Source organism: Halyomorpha halys, unplaced genomic scaffold, assembly GCF_000696795.3.
Source record: "Halyomorpha halys isolate HHAL.00 unplaced genomic scaffold, Hhal_1.1 Scaffold2214.1, whole genome shotgun sequence".
In the NCBI taxonomy this organism is placed as follows: domain Eukaryota; kingdom Metazoa; phylum Arthropoda; class Insecta; order Hemiptera; family Pentatomidae; genus Halyomorpha; species Halyomorpha halys.
In genome coordinates, this window is record NW_027107128.1 from 20378 (window position 1) to 27009 (window position 6632).

The window sequence follows — 6632 nt, forward strand, 5'->3', positions numbered from 1 at the left end:
GCCGCCATCACTTGTAACGGCTTGACCTTTCCCAGTGCCTTCCTGTAGGGAATACCCCAGGGATTCTTTTCTGTTTCCTCCACGATAAATTCGTCCCAGGATTTCTTCTTCTGGCAACGCACTCCGTTTCGGTATACCCTGTACCTATGCCTAGATTCTTCTCGGAGTGCAGGCCTCCTCTCGTCGTTTCTGCACTCCTGGTACCTACGCCTGGCTCTGTAGTATTCCTTTTTCAACTGTGTTAGAGCCGGTGTCCACCATGGGACCGGACGTACTCTCGCCCTTCGGCGATGGAGGGTAATACTAGCCGCTTCAGCGCCCGTAAGCATTGCCACTCTGCGGTCAATCTCGGGCTCATCATCTATTTGAGTCATCTCCTCCCATTCTCTGTCAGCTAGTATTCCCTCCAATTCACTGGAAAACGCCCTCCAGTTCGCCGATCGGGTCACAAAGCCCTTTTCTACTTCTGGGGCACCGCGTTCCTCCTCCACCACACTGAAGTCTATGACCCGGTGGTCGGAGCTCGTGTCTGACCGTAGGGTCCAGTCAGCAATACGCTTTGCTATAGGAGCCGTGGCAAGTGTCACATCTATCCAACTCTGGCCCGCGCTCCAACAAATGTGGGACCAGAAGGCTCGTTCATAATAATCAGTTGAAACCTCGCCACGCATTCTTCTACCAACCTCCCTCTAGCGTCTGTGCGAACAGAACCCCAGGCCGTGCTCCACGAATTGGTGTCGGAACAGACTATCACACTTTTATACTTTAGCGGGACAGCCTCCACAGCAGCTATGTTATCCTCTACATTGATATTTACATTCGCTTGTCGTGGCGGCATATATGCTGAAACCAGAGCGAAGGCAACTCTGCCCCACCTGACATAACATGTCGCCTGATCTGCTGTGGTGAATTGCTTCAGTTCCATTACGTCGAGGGCAGGGTTAATGACCACAATCGCTGCTCTAGGCCTCCTCTCGCCACTGCCTAAACCGACCACCCTCGACGTAGTTCCAAAACCTGAAACCACATTCTTCGGACAACAAGGCTCCTGAATCGCCAAGATGTCAGCACTTCGGGCGAGAGTTCTCAATTCGTCCGCGACCACTCGTCTCCGGCCCATATTGACCTGCAGGATATGCAGCCTACGCATACCGGGTCTTCTTCGCCAGCTTGACCATCATCTCTAGATGTACCCGGCATTCCCTGCTGCCCGCTCAATCTCGGAGATCTTTCCCTGCTCTGCCACTCGCCTTGCAATTCCTACAACATGAGGGTTCATCCTTCTTCTTTTCACGGCACTCCTTAGCTTTGTAACTTTCTTAGAGCAACATGGTTGTTGTGTATTTCTTCTCCGTTTGCTGCCGTGCCCTTATAGTCCCGCCGGTGTCCTCGAAGCCCAAAGAGACTCAAATGGTGAAAACCCTGAAAATGTATGTACGGAATGATTGTATGCCACAAACGGCTTAGGTATTGCCACGTCCGGTTCCAGTCCCTGGTCAACCTGATATAGTCGAAAATGTTCACTCAATGTGCCATGAAGCCGCTCTATGCCTCCTTTACTCTTGGGGTGCCTTGGTGTGTTGATATGCCATATTACGTCAAGGTCCTTCATTTCAGTTCATATCATGGCATTGTCGAATTATCTGCCTGAATCTGAAGAGATGCGTTCCGGAACTCCGTAAAACTGAAACCACATTCGGAGAGCTGCCAGCACTGCTTCTGCTGACTTTTCCTGAACCTGACGCCATTGCTACTTTACTGCAGAGATCAATTATGGTTGTCCAATGGTAATCCTTTCCACGTGAAAGTGTTGACCTGTAAATTATTGAGCGGTGCATCTGCGGTAGGTGTCTCTTTTTGCCTGCCTGTTGGTGGATGTTTGTCATACTTTGTGCGTTGACCAACTTCTTAGTTTCCTACAACTTCTATGTTTGTCTTCTTCATCCCCCACCAAAAGTATCTTCTCTTTAAAGCTTCCAGGGTCTCCGAGATTCCGCGATGATTGGTTTTGCCCTGATGATATGCGACAGTCACTTCTCTCTGGCGTTCGTCTTCCCGAACGGTTTCCACCATCAGCTTGCATCGGGCGAATGTCCTGTCCATTCCTATGCGCTCATCACACCATATCCGCTTCTCCCAAACGGTTTCATTTCCCACGTACTGCTGACCCTTTATTCCAGGCTTAGAGGTATTATTCAACGTTTTACAGATCTGGTCATCCTTCACGCCTGGCTTTGACCAAATCGTCGGGATATTGATCCTCCCATAATTGCTGCACTCAACTTTGAGCAATCCAGTGGTCCTCGTCTTCCATACAATCTGCCGCCACTTGTCGTTTATTATGTCCTCCAGTTCCTCCATATCTACTGGTCTTCCTTCCTCCGAGCTCTCTTCAGACTCCTCTGATGCGAAGATTCCTCCCTATGCTCTTCCTCCGCCACATTCTGTTCTTCTTCCTTCGGTTCTCCGGCTTCCTCTTCTACTGCATTTACAGTAATTGCTCGAGACAACCAATCGGCTACGACATTTTCTTTTATATTATTTCCAAGTTATATTGTGCCACGAGCTCCTTCCAACGAGTAATCCTAGCCGAATATTCCTTCAACTTCCCCACCCATTGGAGAGACCTGTGGTCAGAGTGTATCCTAACAGACCTTATGTTACTTAAATGGATGTTCAAAAAGATCGATGTATTTTTGGTAACGTATAGTAAGCAAGATATTTGAAAAACATCGATGTTTTTTGTAGTCGATGTCGGATTCTTAGTTTCAAAACCCACTTCTGACAGGCCGTAGAGTGCTTGAACGTTGGAACAGACCTCATGTTTCTTAAATAGTTGTTCAAAAACATCGATGTATTTTGGGTAATATATTGTAAGCAAGATATTTTAAAAACATCGATGTATTTTGGGTAATGTATTGTAAGCAAGATATTTTAAAAACATCAATGTTTTTTGTAGTCGATGTCGGATTCTTAGTTTCAAAACCTACTTCTGACAGGCCGTAGAATGCGTCATCGTTGGAACAGACCTCATGTTTCTGAAATAGTTGTTCAAAAACATCGATGTATTTTGGGTAATGTATTGTAAGCAACGATATTTTAAAAACATCGATGTTTTTTGTTGTCTATTTCTTATTGTTTTATTGAAAAAGCACTTCTGACTGGCCGGAGCATGGATAGTCTTTAGAACAGTCAGTATGCCACTGAAATGTTTTAAAAAAAACGCATCACCCCAGAAAACGTGGTGAGCTATATGCTCCTCTCAGACCAGTATTGGAACGCAGTGAAGAGACTCACCAAAGTCGTTCTCAAGAGGTTGAGGGAGGAAGAGAGGGCTAGAAGACGTTAGTAGCATGGAAACGTAAAAACATGCAAGCGAGACGGCACTCAGCCATTTCCCTCCATGAAGTAATGGCTAGCGGCCTAGCGGCGGTCCCGTGGAGAGGAATGAACAGGTGTAGGGCGGTGGTTTTAGTGGGTCCATGTCTTTTGAAGATTTCCACCGACCCTCGTAAAAAAACAAAAAACACACATCCACATACAGCAGGGAAGGCTCTAAGGAAGGTCATTGCAAATAGGCTACAAGATTACAGAGGCAGGCCTCTCCAGGAATCAATTTGGCTTCCAGAAAGCGAGATCCACAGTAGATGCTATCACGTGGGTGGTGAAAAAGGCCTGGAATGCTATAGCAGGGAAGAGATGGAGAAGAGGCGAAAAATGTTAGTGTGCTATTGTCACGAAGGATGTAAGGAATTCCTTTAACACAGCAAGATGGAGCTGCATCCTGGATGCCCTACTGGTAATGAACGTCCCTGAATAACCCAGGAGTATCATTCATGACTACTTCAAGGATAGGACCTTGATATGTTCGACAGAGGACGGCTCGAGAAGGTTTAAGGTGACTGGTGGTGTACTCTGGGCTCGGTACTAGGACCTCTGTTGTGGAATGCGATGTACGACGGAGTCCTTAGGCTTAGTCTACCAGAGGGTTCCGAAATACTGGGCTTTGCTGATGATATCGCGATGGTCGTCGAAGCAAAGTATAAAGAAGAGCTCATTCTAATGGCCAACCCTTGTGTCGCTTCGGTTCAAGATTGGCTAGAATCTGTAGGGTTGCAACTAGCAGACAGTAAGACAGAGGCACTTCTCGTCAGTAGCAGGAAAGTGAGGGAAGCCATAACCTTGAGAGTGGGTAGGCAAGAGATCCAGTCCAAGCCTTCCTTGACTTACCTCGGGCTAAGAATCGATGATAGACTCCGGTTCAGAGAGCATATCCAGCGGGTGAGTAACCACCCCACTGTCACGTTTAATGCCCAACATAGGCGGAGTCAGGAACAGCCGTAGGTTCCTATGTGGTCCCATCCATTCTGCTCTACGCAGCTACGATATGGAAGGATGCACTGGGTACTGAGGCCTACATAAGACCGATGGTGTCGGTGTATCGTAGGTGTGCGCTAAGAGTGATCAGCGCGTTTCGTACACTCTCATACGAAGCTGCTTGCGTGGTGGCCAGGATGCCACCGATTGAGCTGATCGCAGATGAGAGAAGCCGCACTTATAATAGTGCTGACTATATTCCAAGAGACGAATTAAGAAAGAAGACTGTAAGAAAATGGCAACGTTGCTGGAATATGGCATTCAGTGGAAGATGGACACACAGGCTGGTGCCCAACATCGAGGCCTTGGTGAATAGAAACCACGGGGAGATAGATTATTATATCACCCAGTTTATCACAGGGCATGGTTGCTTCCGTGCCTACCAGTATAGGTTTAAGCTCGATGAGACTGGAGAATGCCCATTGTGCCCAGGAACGGAAGAGAGTGCAGAACACGATTTCTTCTTCTGTCACCGCTTTCATGAAGAAAGAAGAGACTTCCGACGTGTTAGCGGCTCAGACCCGACAGCAGATAATATTGTCAATATTATGCTGCTTAACCAAGATTATTGGATGGCAGGCCAACGATTTGCTGCACAGTTGATGCAGAAGTTAAGAAATGAGGAGAGAGATAGGCGAATTAGAAGCCTAAAACAATGAGGCGGCACTCAGCCAATCACCCCCATGATGTAATGCCTTACGGCGGTCCCGTGGTGGGTGAGAAACAAGTGTAGGGCGGTGGTTTTAGGGGGTAAGTATCCCAGACACGGATAGGTACGGGCCTATCCGTGTCTTTTGAAGATTTCCACCGACCATCATAAAAAAAACAAAAAAAAAAACATTCACACACATAGACATTAGTTGTTCTTTGCTCTTCGCTCTGCTTTCGGTCCGGAGATCTATTCCTAGTTCTCCTATCCTTAACTAGAGTCCATTGACCGAGAGAGTCACCTGGGCAAGTGTGGGAAGAGGAGAGTTCGTTAGGGGCTGTTTCTTCCGGAGCTAAAGAGTCCGGATCCGTGGAACGAATATCTATCTGCTTACAAGCTGTAAGCGGTGGGTTAGTAGGGGGGGAAGGATTGGGGGCAGGAGGAATAAGAAAGTTAGGTACGGGGATAGTTGAAGAGGGAGGTGTACAGGGGAGAGGAGTGGGGGAGCCGCTTTTATCACTATCTCCCGAGCGGCCGGGTATTAAAGGTTTGTTTATTGTTTCTAATGATTTCTTAAAAATAAAAACTTTCCCATTTAGTTCATTCGGTCTGTACACTAACACTAACTATTTTCTGGTTTTTAACAATATTAGAAAATGTGATTTAAGAAGATGATGGATTTAATGACTCCTACTTTTTTTTAGTGGCCGCATAACTAATTTTGTCCGTGTCTTGAATACATCTTATTTATTTTTCTTTAAGAAATGCTTTACAATTTTTTGAAAAAGAATCATGCTGTTCAGGGCAATTAACATATTTTAGGGAGCTATTGCATTGTGTTCCTTCGTGTTTGTTTTTTCCACAATATCTACATATTGGTTCTCTTTTACACGTATGTTTAGTATGGCCGAACCTACAGCAAACCATACAGCGAGCCGGATTACTAATAAACATTCTCACATTGATCCTATTTTAATTTCACTTGGTAAAGTTGGGGTGTTGAATGTTAGGAGATAATTATAGCTTTCGTGCTTTTCATTATTTTTATAAAATGTCATTCTTTTAACATCAATAATGTTTTGTATTTTTAATTCTTCTTTAATTTCTTCAATTGTACAAAAATTCAGCTCCGGACACCAAATAACGCCCATACTCATGTTTAATTTACCGTGCGGTTCGATCTTAATCGGGAAATTATTAGAAAATTTTTCACATTTAAAATTTTTTCAGATTGTCTATCAGACAATATTTCAATTGAGAGCGTTCCATCTCTCAATTTTTTACACTGCCTGACTTCACCAATAAGATTGTTGAGGTTTTTATAAATAAAAAAAGGCAAGATCTTACTAAAATCCAAAGCATTTCCATCTTCGCCAGTTTCCATTCTTTTAATAGTATAGAATCTACTATAATTTTTTGGCGTATTTACATTATTTTCTAGTCCCGTAACTTTAAATCGCGATTTTTTAATATACTAACATACTAAACACTCTGAATGCTTGAATAATACTGTCATTTATTTTTAGCTTTCACATAGGTTATCAGCTGTTATTACAATGCTTGTTTGATAATAGTAGTTATCCTATACACCTGTTTTCATATATAT

The 6632-nt window shown here is 44.7% G+C and overlaps 1 protein-coding gene across 1 annotated transcript in view; it reads left to right on the forward strand.

Annotated features, from left to right (window-relative positions):
* The window catches only part of fat-spondin (extracellular matrix protein f-spondin), a gene marked incomplete at its 3' end in the record, with an annotated part of 34158 nt that overhangs the window by 7439 nt on the left and 20087 nt on the right, over positions 1 to 6632 (forward strand).